The following is a 15161-nucleotide window of genomic DNA, read 5'->3' as shown; positions in this document are numbered from 1 at the left end:
CTCATAGTCATAGGAACATGTATAAGTCATGAAGAAAGCAATAGCAACATACTAAACGATCGAGTGCTAAGCTAACGGAATGGGTCAAGTCAATCACATCATTCTCCTAATGATGTGATCCCGTTAATCAAATGACAACTCATGTCTATGGCTAGGAAACATAACCATCTTTGATCAACGAGCTAGTCAAGTAGAGGCATACTAGTGACACTCTGTTTGTCTATGTATTCACACATGTATCAAGTTTCCGGTTGATACAATTCTAGCATGAATAATAAACATTTATCATGATATAAGGAAATAAATAATAACTTTATTATTGCCTCTAGGGCATATTTCCTTCAGTCTCCCACTTGCACTAGAGTCAATAATCTAATTCACATCACCATGTGATTTAACATCAATAGTTCACATCACCATGTGATTAACACCCATAGTTCACATCGTCATGTGATCAACACCCAAAGGGTTTACTAGAGTCAGTAATCTAGTTCACATCGCTATGTGATTAACACCCAAAGAGTACTAAGGTGTGATCATGTTTTGCTTGTGAGATAATTTTAGTCAACGGGTCTGTCACATTCAGATCCGTAAGTATTTTGCAAATTTCTATGTCTACAATGCTCTGCATGGAGCTACTCTAGCTAATTACCCCCACTTTCAATATGCATCCAGATTGAGACTTAGAGTCATCTGGATCAGTGTCAAAATTTGCATCGACGTAACCCTTTACGACGAACCCTTTTTGTCATCTCCATAATCGAGAAACATATCCTTATTCCACTAAGGATAATTTTGACCGCTGTCCAGTGATCTACTCCTAGATCACTATTGTACTCCCTTGCCAAAATCAGTGTAGGGTATATAATAGATCTGGTACACAGCATGGCATACTTTATAGAACCTATGGCCGAGGCATAGGGAATGACTTTCATTCTTTTTCTATCTTCTGCCATGGTCAGGCTTTGAGTCTTACTCAATTTCGCACCTTGTAACACAGGCAAGAAACTCTTTCTTTGACTGTTCCATTTTTGAACCACTTCAAAATCTTGTTAAGGTATGTACTCATTGAAAAAACTTATCAAGCGTCTTGATCTATCTCTATAGATCTTGATGCTCAATATGTAAGCAGCTTCACCGAGGTCTTTCTTTGAAAAACTCCTTTCAAACACTCCTTTATGCTTTGCAGAATAATTCTACATTATTTCCGATCAACAATATGTCATTCACATGTACTTATCAGAAATGCTGTAGTGCTCCCACTCACTTTCTTGTAAATACATGCTTCACCGCAAGTCTGTATAAAACTATATCCTTTGATCAACTTATCAAAGCGTATATTCCAACTCCGAGATGCTTGCACCAGTCCATAGATGGATCGCTGGAGCTTGCATATTTTGTTAGCACCTTTAGGATTGACAAAACCTTCTGGTTGCATCATATACAACTCTTCTTTAATAAATCCATTAAGGAATGCAGTTTTGTTTATCCATTTGCCAGATTTCATAAAATGCGGCAATTGCTAACATGATTCAGACAGACTTAAGCATAGATACGAGTGAGAAACTCTCATCGTAGTCAACACCTTAAACTTGTCGAAAACCTTTTGCGACAATTCTAGCTTTGTAGATAGTAACACTACTATCAGCGTCCGTCTTCCTCTTGAAGATCCATTTAATCTCAATGGCTCGCCGATCATTGGGCAAGTCAATCAAAGTCCATACTTTGTTCTCATACATGGATCTCATCTCAGATTTCATGGCCTCAAGCCATTTTACGGAATCTGGGCTCACCATCGCTTCTTCATAGTTCGTTGGTTCGTCATGGTCTAGTAACATAACCTCCAGAACAGGATTACCGTACCACTCTGGTGCGGATCTTACTCTGGTTGACCTACGAGGTTCAGTAATAACTTGATCTGAAGTTCCATGATCATCATCATTAACTTCCTCACTAATTGGTATAGGCGTCACAGAAACTGGTTTCTGCGATGAACTACTTTCCAATAAGGGAGCAGGTACAATTACCTCATCAAGTTCTACTTTCCTCCCACTCACTTCTTTCGAGAGAAACTCCTTCTCTAGAAAGGATCCATTCTTAGCAACGAATGTCTTGCCTTCGGATCTGTGATAGAAGGTGTACCCAACTGTCTCCTTTGGGTATCCTATGAAGACACATTTCTCCGATTTGGGTTTGAGCTTATCAAGATGAAACTTTTTCACATAAGCATCACAACCCCAAACTTTAAGAAACGACAACTTTGGTTTCTTGCCAAACCACAGTTCATAAGATGTCGTCTCAACGGATTTAGATGGTACCCTATTTAACGTGAATGCAGCTGTCTCTAATGCATAACCCCAAAACGATAGTGGTAGATTGGTAAGAGACATCATACATCGCACCATATCTAATAAAGTACGATTACGATGTTCGGACACACAATTACACTGTGGTGTTCCAGGTGGCATGAATTTGTGAAACTATTCCACATTGTTTTAATTGAAGACCAAACTCGTAACTCAAATATTTGTCTCCGCGATCAGATTGTAGAAACTTTATTTTCTTGTTACGATGATTTTCCACTTCACTCTGAAATTATATGAACTTTTCAAATGTTTCAGACTTTAGTTTCATTAAGTAGATATACCCATATCTGCTCAAATCATCTGTGAAGGTCAGAAAATATTGATACCTGCTACGAGCCTCAATATTCATCGGACCACATACATCTGTATGTATGATTTCCAACAAATCTGTTGCTCTCTCCATAGTTCCGGAGAACGGCGTTTTAGTCATGTTGCCCATGAGGCACGGTTCGCAAGCATCAAGTGATTCATAATCAAGTGATTCCAAAATCCCATCAGTACGGAGTTTCTTCATGCGCTTTACACCAATATGACCTAAACGGCAGTGCCACAAATAAGTTGCACTATCTTTATTAACTTTGCATCTTTTGGCTTCAATATTATGAATATGTGTATCACTACGATCGAGATCCAACGAACCATTTTCACTGGGTGTGTAACCATATAAGGTTTTATTCATGTAAACAGAACAACAATTATTCTCTAACTTAAATGAATAACCGTATTGCAATAAACATGATCAAATCATATTCATGCTCAACGCAAACACCAAATAACACTTATTTAGGTTCAACACTAATCCCGAAAGTATAGGGAGTGTGCGATGATGACCATATCAATCTTGGAACCACTTCCAATACACATCGTAACTTCATCCTTAACTAGTTTCTGTTCATTATGCAACTCCCGTTTTGAGTTACTATTCTTTAGCAACTGAACCAGTATCAAATACCGAGGGGTTGCTACGAAAACTAGTAAAATACACATCAATAATCTGTATATCAAATATACCTTTGTTCACTTTGCCATCCTTCTTATCCACCAAATACTTGGGGCAGTTCCGCTTCCAGTGACCAGTCCCTTTGCAGTAGAAGCACTTAGTCTTAGGCTTAGGTCCAGACTTGGGCTTCTTCACTTGAGCAGCAACTTGCTTGCCGTTCTTCTTGAAGTTCCCCTTCTATCCCTTTGCCCTTTTCTTGAAACTAGTGGTCTTGTTAACCATCAACACTTGATGCTCTTTCTTGATTTCTACCTTCGTTGATTTCAGCATCGCGAAGAGCTCGGGAATTACTTTCGTCATCCCTTGCATACTATAGTTCATCACGAAGTTCTACTAACTTGGTGATTGTGACTAGAGAATTCTGCCAATCACTATCTTATTTGGAAGATTAACTCCCACTTGATTCAAGCGATTGTAGTACCCAGACAATCTGAGCACATGCTTATTGCTTGAGCTATTCTCCTCCATCTTTTAGCTATAGAACTTGTTGGAGACTTCATATCTCTCAACTCGTGTGACGCCCCCGATTTGACCGTACACTAATCATGCACGCAAATGTGTACGACCAAGATCAGGGACTCACGGGAAGATATCACAACACAACTCTAAAACATAAATAAGTCATACAAGCATCATAATACAAGCCAGGGGCCTCGAGGGCTCGAATACAAGTGCTCGATCACAGACGAGTCAGCGGAAGCAACAATGTCTGAGTACAGACATAAGTTAAACAAGTTTTGCCTTAAGAAGGCTAGCACAAAAGTAGCAACAATCGAAAAGGCAAGGCCTCCTGCCTGGGACCTCCTAACTACTCCTGGTCGTCGGCAGCGGCCTGCACGTAGTAGTAGGCACCTCCAGTGCCGTAGGTGTCGTCGTCGACGGTGGCGTCTGGCTCCTGAACTCCGACATCTGATTGCGACAATCCGGTATAGAAAGGGGAAAAGAGGGAGAAAAGCAACCGTGAGTACTCATCCAAAGTACTCGCAAGCAAGGAGCTACACTACATATGCATGGGTATATGTGTGAAGAGGCATATCAGTGGACTGAACTGCAGAATGCCGGAATAAGAGGGGGATAGCTAGTCCTGTCGAAGACTACGCTTCTGGTCATCTCCATCTTGCAGCATATAGAAGAGAATAGATTGAAGTCCTCCAAGTAGCATCGCATAGCATAATCCTACCCGGCGATCCCCTCCTCGTCACCCTGTTAGAGAACGATCACCGGGTTGTATCTGGCACTTGGAAGGGTGTATTTTATCCAGTATCTAGTTCTAGTTGTCATAAGCTCAAGGTACAACTCCGGGTCGTCCTTTTACCGAGGGACACGGCTATTCGAATAGATAAACTTCCCTGCAGGGGTGCACCACATAACCCAACACGCTCGATCCCAATTGGCCGGACACACTTTTCTGGGTCATGCCCGGCCTCGTAAGATCAACACGTCGCAGCCCCACCTAGGCTCAACAGAGAGGTCAGCACGCCGGTCTAAACCTATGCGCGCAGGGGTCTGGGCCCATCGCCCTATGCACACCTGCACGTTGCGAACGCGGCCGTGAGCAGACCTAGCAACCCACACGATCACGGCGGTTACGTCAAAGCAGTCCAACACGGCGCGCGCCACTCAGTCGCTGACGTCAAAAGAGCTTCGGCTGATACCACGACGTCGGGATACCCATAACTACTCCCACGTAGATGGTTAGTGCGTATAGACCAAATGGCCAGACTCAGATCAAATACCAAGATCTCGTTAAGCGTGTTAAGTATCCGCGAACGCCGACCAGGGCCAGGCCCACCTCTCACCTAGGCGGTCTCAACCTGCCCTGTCGCTCCGCCACAAAGATCCACTTGCGGGTACTCCTACGAGCCGACCCGACTTTAGTCATCACATGTGTCATGTATATAGTAAATAAGTATATGCCCGTGATCACCGCCCAGGTGATCACGGCCCGATAGTATAGCACAGCAGACGGACAAGAATGTAGGGCCACTGATGGAAATCTAGCATCCTATACTAAGCATGTAGGGTTGCAGGTAAAGGTAGTAACAATAGTAGCAAGGATAGGCTATGCATCAGAATAGGATATCGAAAAGCAGTAACATGCTACACTACTCTAATGCAAGCAGTAGAGATTAGAGTAGGCGATATCTGGTGATCAAAGGGGGGGGCTTGCCTGGTTGCTCTGGCAAGTAGGAGGGGTCGTCAACTCCGTAGTCGAACTGGGCAGCAGCAGTGTCGGTCTCGTAGTCTACCGGAGAGAAGAGGGGGAAGAAACAGTAAATACAATGCAAACATAAGCATGACGATGCGTGACATGACAATGAGCGGTGCTAGGGGTGTCCTAATGCGACAGTAGGTGGTACCGGTGAAGGGGGGAAACATCCGGGAGGTATTCCCGATGTTTCGCGTTTTCGGACAGACGGACCGGAGGGGGAAAGTTGCTAGTTCGATAGGTTAGGGAGGTGTGGTGGATGAACGGACTGCGTATTCGGATTCGTCTCGTCGTTCTGAGCAACTTTCATATAGAAATCATTTTCATCCGAGTTACGGTTTAAAGGATATGAATTTTCAAAGTTTATTTGAATTTCTGGAATTATTTAATTAACAGAAAGAATAAAATGACGTCAGCATGACGTGCTGATGACGTCAGCAGTCAACAGACTCGCTGACCAGGTCAAACTGACCAGTGGGTCCTACATGTCATAGAGAGAGGGCTAACAGTGGGTTATTTTAATTAAACGTGGTTAATTAGCAGCTGGGTCCCACATGTCAGTGACTAATTAGTTAAACTAATTACTTTTAATTATAAAATCATTTTAATTATTTATTTTAAGGGGTGGGGCCCGCACGTCAGTGGCTGGGGCTGCCTAGTCAGCCCAGTTGACCAGGTCAACTGGTCAACAGGTGACTAGGGGGCCCACTGGCAGTGACCCAGGGGGTGGCCCCAGGTGTGCCACGTCGGACGCCGGCGGGAGGGCACTCCGGCGAGCCCGTACACGGCGACGAGCCTCGGCCGTGGCCGGAATTCGGCCACAGGGGTCCGTTTCACGCGCGCTTGGTCGCGTTCGAACGGCCAAGACGATCCGCGCCGGATGGTGGTAGTGGTTCGTCCGGAGATGGCCGGAAACGGCATCGGCGGTGAGCTTAGCGGCGGCCGGAGTTCGGGGTTGCACGGGCACGGCGATGGGAGGCACGGGAAGGCCAGACGTGGGGCTCTACGGGGTCCTGGGAGTGCCAGGAGCACGCGGGGACCATCGGTGCGGGCGGAGGAGCTCGGGGTGCGCGAGGACGAGGGGGGGGGGGCAGGCGGGGCGTGGCCGACGCGGGCGCGCGGTCGGGGCGCGCGCGGGCGAAGGCCGTGCGGGCGCGCGTGCGTGGACAGGCGCGGCGGGGCGCGTCTGGGCGCGTCGGAGCGCGAGCGGGGCGGCGGTGACCGAGAGGAGAGGGGCGGGCGACGGAGGCCGGTGGCCTCACCGAGGGATGCAGGGTCACGGCAGTGGGGTCGAGGGGGAGACGGGGGCGACGGCGATGCCGTGTCGAGGCGCAGGCCGGCGAGGAGGAGGAGGAGGCAGGCCGGCGAGGCAGTACTCCGGCGAGGCGAGGGCGCGGGGGCGGTCGGCGACGGGGTCGAGCTCCTCCTCCTCGATCCCGATCGGGGGGGGGGGCAGAGGAGATATTTCGGGAGGAGTGGGTGGTGAGGCTGTCGGTGGGGGGGGGGGGCAGGGGATAAGGTGAGGGGGGGTTGGGCCGGCCGGCTGGGCCTGGGGTGGCCCAGTTGGGCCAGGTCCAGTGGGGGGGGGGCTTTCGTTCTTTTTTTTTTGTTCTGTTTTCTGTTTTGTTTTGCCTTTTCTTTTATTTGTTTATTTCCTTTTCTGTTTTATTTCATTTAAAAGTATTTAGACATTTTATAAAATGTGTTTTCTCCACCATAATTACCAGTGTATTATTTAGAACCCACTGAACATTTCTGTTTGAATTTTTGAAAACTTTTATTTTCCACTTTAATTATATTTGAAGATTGAACTAGGAGCTTGAAAAGGGTGTGATTCAAATGTGATCAAGCCCTGTTTAGCAACATGACTAGCTTAATCACAGGGGGTTACTGTAGCATGATTCTCAGGGTGTTACAAATCTCCTCCACTACAAGAAATCTCGTCCCGAGATTTAGGAGGTAGAAGGAAACAGTGCGGGGTATTCTTCGCGCAGACGATCCTCTCGTTCCCAAGTGGCCTCATCTTCAGAATGGTGCGACCACTGGACTTTGAGAAACTTGATCGCCTTCTGACGTGTGCGGCGTTCAGCTTGGTCGAGAATGCGGACCGGATGCTCCTTATAGGAGAGGTCTTGCTGCAATTCGAGCACTTCATGATCCACAGCTCGGATTGGATCCTTGAAGCAACGGCGGAGCTGTGACACATGGAACACATCGTGAACCTGCGAAAGGTTCGGCGGTAGTTCCAGTTGGTATGCCACTTTTCCACGCCTTTCGACAATAGTGAATGGGCCAATATAGCGAGGAGCTAGTTTGCCCTTGATCCCGAAGCGGTGAGCACCCTTCATAGGTGTGACTCGAAGATAAGCCTTTTCGCCAGGTTGATAGACCATGTCTTTATGATGACGGTCATACTGACTCTTCTGACGTGACTGAGCAGTCTTGAGATTCTCGCGAATAATGCGGACTTGTTCTTCGGCATCTTGGATAATATCCGGACCGAAGAGTGGACGTTCCCCAGTTTCTGACCAGTTCAGGGGGGTTCGGCACTTTCGTCCATATAACACTTCGAAGGGGGCCATCTTCAGACTAGCTTGATAGCTATTATTATAAGAGAACTCAGCATACGGGAGAGATTCCTCCCATTTCTTGCCGAAGGAAATAACGCAAGCTCGAAGCATGTCTTCGAGAACTTGATTGACGCGTTCAACTTGTCCTTGCGATTGAGGATGAAACGCAGTACTGAATGACAGATGAGTTCCCATTGCTTCTTGGAAACTTGCCCAGAATCTTGAAGTGAATAAGCTGCCACGGTCTGAGCTGATAACCAATGGAATACCGTGGAGTGAAACAATCCTGGACATATAGAGCGTTGCCAACTGGCTAGCAGTGATCGTTTCTTTGACCGCCAGAAAATGTGCAACTTTGGAAAGCCGGTCAATGACGACAAGAATAGCATCATTACCTTTTTGCGATTTGGGAAATCCAGTGACGAAGTCCATCTCAACATGGTCCCATTTCCATTCAGGAATAGAGATAGGTTGCAGAGTTCCAGCAGGCCTTTGATGTTCTGCTTTGATGCGACGGCAAACGTCACACTCAGCAACATAACGAGCAATGTCTTGCTTCATATTAGTCCACCAGAATCTCTGGCGGATATCTTGGTACATCTTTGTACTACCCGGATGGATACTTAGAGGCGTATCATGAGCTTCTTTCATAACTTCCTGTGTCATATCCAGGTTTTTCTCTGCACATGGCACCACTAGGCGGCCCTTGAAGTATAGGGCGCCATCTTCAGAAATGGTGAAGAATGAGGGCTTTCCTTCTGCGAGGTAGCGCTTAATCTTGTGGGCTTCAGAGTCATACCCCTGTATTCTCTTGATGGAGTCCAGGAGATCTGGTTCGACGACCAGGGTATTGAGGGAACCCTGGGGAACAACACGGAGGTTCATCTTGCGGAACTCCTTAGGAGGGGGAGCGAGTGCACCTGGAGGAACAATATGGAGGTTCAGCTTCCTGAATTCTTCAACAAGCGAGGGCTGAACTTTATGAACCTGGAGGTGGTTGCAGTAAGACTTGCGGCTCAAGGCATCAGCCATTACATTAGCCTTGCCTGGCGTATAGGAAATACCCAAGTCAAAGTCTGCAACAAGCTCCATCCATCTCTGCTGGCGGAGGTTCAGATCTGGCTGAGTAAACAGATACTTCAGACTTTGGTGGTCAGTGAAGATCTCGCAACGATTACCGAGAAGGTAATGTCGCCACTGCTTCAGCGCATGAATGACTGCAGCAAGTTCGAGGTCGTGAACTGGGTAGTTCTCTTCGTGAGGGCGCAATTGTCGAGAGGAATAAGCAATCACTTTGCGGTCTTGCATTAGGACACAGCCTAACCCTTGACGGGAAGCGTCGCAGTAAATGACGAAGTCCTTCTTAGTATCAGGTGGAGCTAGAACTGGGGCAGAAGTCAACTTGTCTTTGAGTGCCTGGAAACTTTCCTGACATTTGTCTGTCCATTGGAACTTGACACCCTTATGCAACAGGGTAGTCAGAGGCCTGGCGATCTTAGAGAAGTTCTCGACAAATCGACGGCAATAGCTGGCGAGACCGAGAAAACTTCTGACTTGCTTAACGTTCTTGGGAGGAGTCCAATCAAGAATAGCCTGAACTCGCTCGGGGTTGACGGCAATACCATCCTTAGAGATGACATGCCCCAGATAGGTTACTTCTGGTAGCCAGAATTCACATTTAGAGAACTTGGCATATAGTTGATGTTCTCGTAGTTTCTCCAGCACAAGTCGAAGATGTTCAGCATGTTCTTCTTCGTTCTTGGAAAATATCAGGATATCATCCAGATAAACCACGACGAACTTGTCGAGGTAATCCATGAATATGTAGTTCATCAGACGAGAGAAGGTGGCTGGAGCATTGGTTAAACCGAAAGACATGACGGTGTACTCGTATGAACCATAGCGAGTCACGAAGGCGGTCTTTGGGATATCCTCTTCGCGAACACGGATCTGGTGGTAGCCCAACCTCAAGTCGAGCTTAGAGAACACTGACGAACCCGCCAGTTGATCATACAGATCATTGATCCGAGGAAGAGGGTATTTATTCTGAATGGTAGCTTGGTTTATAGGACGGTAGTCTTGAACTAACCGGTTTGTCCCATCCTTCTTCTTGACAAAGAGAGAAGGTGCTCCCCAAGGAGAGCAACTTGGGCGAATGAATCCTTTGCGGAGAGACTTGTCGATTTCCTCCTTAAGCTCAAGGAGTTCATGCGGCGGCATTTTGTAAGGTCGCTTGGCTATAGGAGTGGTGCCTGGTTTCAAGTCGATGATGAATTCGACAGCTCTAGCAGGGGGAATCCCTGGAAGTTCTTCAGGGAAGACGTCGAGGAATTCACGCACGACGGGAATGTTTTCAATGCCCTCGAGTGGTGCAGCGTTCAATGCATTCAATGCATAGAGCCTTGCCTCGGCATTTTGCACCAGATGGGCTTGGTAAGTAACTATCTCATCTGAAGGGTGTAGCAGATGGACGGCCTTAGTGGTGCAAACGATTGAAGCAGTATGCGCTTTTAACCAATTCATTCCCAGAATGAGATCAATGCTACAGGACTTCAGTACGATGGGAGAGACAAGAAATTCCAGTCCTTCAATTTCAACAGTAACGTCGTGACTAACCATAGAGGTTTGACATTGGCCCGCAGGGGTGTGTACCACTAGCGGAGTGTTTATCTCTTCATAATTAATGCCATGCAGGAATGCAAATTCTGCTGATATGAATGAATGGGATGCTCCTGTATCAAATAAAACGGATGCTGGTACTAAATTTACGAGGAGTGTACCCATCACAGTAGCAGGCTGGTCTTGAGCTTCGCTGAGATCAACGTGGTTGGCATGAGCACGACCATAAGACTTAGCATTGTTGTTGCGGGGCTGGTTGTTACCACGGCCAGCTGCTGGAAGGGCCAGTTGATTCTGGTTCTGATAGCAGTTCCTGGCAAAGTGACCCGGTTGACCACACTTGAAGCACAGACCATTATCGGGAGTGGGAACAGGAGCCCCAGGTGGGGGAGTTGGTAGCTTTGACTGCCTAGATGGTGGAGGAGGCAGACGCGGTGCAGCATAAGATTTCCTTGGAGCAGGTGCATTTGGACGATACATGCTGTTCGGGATCCATATCTTACGCTTCTGTGAGGGCGAGCCCGAAGACGAGCCCGTGTCACGGTTGCGCCTCTGAGAGCTCTGGTATTCCTGCAGACCAGTCTCGACATTGATGGCCTTATTCACCAAGGTGGCGAAATCGGCGAAGTCATGCACTAGAAGTGCGAGCTTGATGTCAGCTTGTAGTCCATCACGGAACTTCTCCTGTCTGCGTGCATCAGTTGCAATGTCTTCTTCAGCATAGCGGGACAAGTCCAGAAACTCCCGCTGATAAGCTTCGACAGTTTTGTTGCCTTGGGTGAGGTTGCGGAACTCACGCTTCTTCCGGTCCATGACTCCCTGAGGAATGAAGCGGGCACAGAAAGCAGCTTGGAAGTCTGGCCAGGTGATGATTGTTCCAGCTGGCAGAGTACGCCTGTGGCTATCCCACCATTGAGCTGCGGGTCCCTTCAAGAAGAAGGAAGCAAAATTGACATAGCTGGTAGGGGCTACATCAGCAGACTCCATCTCATAGGTGATGTCACGGAGCCAGTCATCAGCATCCAGAGGCTGAGTTGAGCAGCGGTAGATGGTTGGGTTGAGGCGTATGAAATCTTGAAGAGTCACTTGGGCTGGCTGCTGGTTCATATTGGGGCGAGGAAACTGAGCCATCATATTTTCCATGAATTGGCGGTTCAGTTCGAACTGTTGGATCATACCAGCCATGTACTCAGGTGGTGGTGGGGCATCGCCACCATGACCACGACCACCTGGTCTAACCATCCTGCTAATATATAACAGGGGTAGTTCAGCATTGAGAAAATTTGCAATGACAAGAATCATTCATGATGAAACATGCACAATGAATGGAGCACGATAGCTACTACATAGTAGTCGGCATAACTTACAAAAGGGGCCATGCATAGAGTTCAGTACATAGAGTTCAGTACATAGACTAAAACATCATAGGCGGCACACAGGCTCGCGGCGAATGCCTTTAACACTACAAACAAGCCTACATCAGTCCCAAGAGGTACTGTGGAGGTAATCGTAGCCCGACAGCTGGTAGTGAGGCAACGGATAGCCCTCGACGTCAGCAGACTGGGGGCCGCGGATACTCAAGTGTAGAGCCCGGTGCTCAGGTGGCAGAAAAGGTCCAAGTGCGGGAGAGTAGCCTCCCACCTCTGGCCAACCAACACCGTGGGGCATCACGGTCCTGGCTGGGTAGATCGCAGAACGCGGTACCTGTCCAGACCGGACAAAGGGGTGCAGCAGCATCAGAGCACGGTAAAGGTGCTGACGGGTGGTGTACATCTCGTGGCGAAGAGCTCGGTTAGCTCGATCCAGCCCATCAGCATGCAGAACCAGGTGCTGATGGTAGAAGGGCTCCCGGGTGACAGTGGAGTAGGCAGCAGTATAGTATCCCTCCGCACCAACATCAGAGGCGATAGCAATGTGCCTGAAAGGGGAGGTGTCCAACTCCCGATACTCTCCACGAAGACGTGTCAGAGCAGCATAGGCAGCATCGTGGACAGCCATTTCGATGGTCACACCAACACCATGTGCGGTGTGCAGCACAGTAGTGGAGTCGTACTCCCGAGAGTAGAGGTGGACGATGGCACGGTACTGCTCCTGGTTAAAGTCCTGGTACTCCTCGTAGATGGTGTACTCAGGGTGCCAGCGATAACCCAGATAGGTCATCATCTCAGCTAGCACCGCAGGTGATCCCGAGGCACCAATGGCCGTCGTGTGGCGCACGACCTGCCTCGAGGGTTCCATCTGAAAGCAAAGACGTTTCAAAGGAGTCAAATGACAGTGTGTGAATTGTTCAAAATACTATTCTAAGAAACAACTATGGCTTATCCATCTTAGGGGTGAACGCGGTCACGGGATCCTAGTGTTAGAGTTAGTAAATTCGTTTAACCCGAGTAGAAGAGAGTTCAGAGTCCCAGAGTAAAGGTCGAGGAGTAAAAGATCCTAGTACCACCCAATGGCGATGTGGGCCCATAAGCCGCACAGCCATGTTAGTAAAAGTTTTTGCAATGACTAGACTCGACTTCGGCCAAGGAGTGTGGAAGGGGGGTTCCTACAGGCAGTCGGCTCTGATACCAACTTGTGACGCCCCCGATTTGACCGTACACTAATCATGCACGCAAATGTGTACGACCAAGATCAGGGACTCACGGGAAGATATCACAACACAACTCTAAAACATAAATAAGTCATACAAGCATCATAATACAAGCCAGGGGCCTCGAGGGCTCGAATACAAGTGCTCGATCACAGACGAGTCAGCGGAAGCAACAATGTCTGAGTACAGACATAAGTTAAACAAGTTTTGCCTTAAGAAGGCTAGCACAAAAGTAGCAACGATCGAAAAGGCAAGGCCTCCTGCCTGGGACCTCCTAACTACTCCTGGTCGTCGGCAGCGGCCTGCACGTAGTAGTAGGCACCTCCAGTGCCGTAGGTGTCGTCGTCGACGGTGGCGTCTGGCTCCTGAACTCCGACATCTGATTGCGACAATCCGGTATAGAAAGGGGAAAAGAGGGAGAAAAGCAACCGTGAGTACTCATCCAAAGTACTCGCAAGCAAGGAGCTACACTACATATGCATGGGTATATGTGTGAAGAGGCATATCAGTGGACTGAACTGCAGAATGCCGGAATAAGAGGGGGATAGCTAGTCCTGTCGAAGACTACGCTTCTGGTCATCTCCATCTTGCAGCATATAGAAGAGAATAGATTGAAGTCCTCCAAGTAGCATCGCATAGCATAATCCTACCCGGCGATCCCCTCCTCGTCACCCTGTTAGAGAACGATCACCGGGTTGTATCTGGCACTTGGAAGGGTGTATTTTATCCAGTATCTAGTTCTAGTTGTCATAAGCTCAAGGTACAACTCCGGGTCGTCCTTTTACCGAGGGACACGGCTATTCGAATAGATAAACTTCCCTGCAGGGGTGCACCACATAACCCAACACGCTCGATCCCAATTGGCCGGACACACTTTTCTGGGTCATGCCCGGCCTCGTAAGATCAACACGTCGCAGCCCCACCTAGGCTCAACAGAGAGGTCAGCACGCCGGTCTAAACCTATGCGCGCAGGGGTCTGGGCCCATCGCCCTATGCACACCTGCACGTTGCGAACGCGGCCGTGAGCAGACCTAGCAACCCACACGATCACGGCGGTTACGTCAAAGCGGTCCAACACGGCGCGCGCCACTCAGTCGCTGACGTCAAAAGAGCTTCGGCTGATACCACGACGTCGGGATACCCATAACTACTCCCACGTAGATGGTTAGTGCGTATAGACCAAATGGCCAGACTCAGATCAAATACCAAGATCTCGTTAAGCGTGTTAAGTATCCGCGAACGCCGACCAGGGCCAGGCCCACCTCTCACCTAGGCGGTCTCAACCTGCCCTGTCGCTCCGCCACAAAGATCCACTTGCGGGTACTCCTACGAGCCGACCCGACTTTAGTCATCACATGTGTCATGTATATAGTAAATAAGTATATGCCCGTGATCACCGCCCAGGTGATCACGGCCCGATAGTATAGCACAGCAGACGGACAAGAATGTAGGGCCACTGATGGAAATCTAGCATCCTATACTAAGCATGTAGGGTTGCAGGTAAAGGTAGTAACAATAGTAGCAAGGATAGGCTATGCATCAGAATAGGATATCGAAAAGCAGTAACATGCTACACTACTCTAATGCAAGCAGTAGAGATTAGAGTAGGCGATATCTGGTGATCAAAGGGGGGGCTTGCCTGGTTGCTCTGGCAAGTAGGAGGGGTCGTCAACTCCGTAGTCGAACTGGGCAGCAGCAGTGTCGGTCTCGTAGTCTACCGGAGAGAAGAGGGGGAAGAAACAGTAAATACAATGCAAACATAAGCATGACGATGCGTGACATGACAATGAGCGGTGCTAGGGGTGTC

This window comes from Aegilops tauschii, chromosome 6, assembly GCF_002575655.3.
Source record: "Aegilops tauschii subsp. strangulata cultivar AL8/78 chromosome 6, Aet v6.0, whole genome shotgun sequence".
Classification (NCBI taxonomy): Eukaryota; Viridiplantae; Streptophyta; class Magnoliopsida; order Poales; family Poaceae; genus Aegilops; species Aegilops tauschii.
This window is presented reverse-complemented; position numbering follows the sequence as displayed.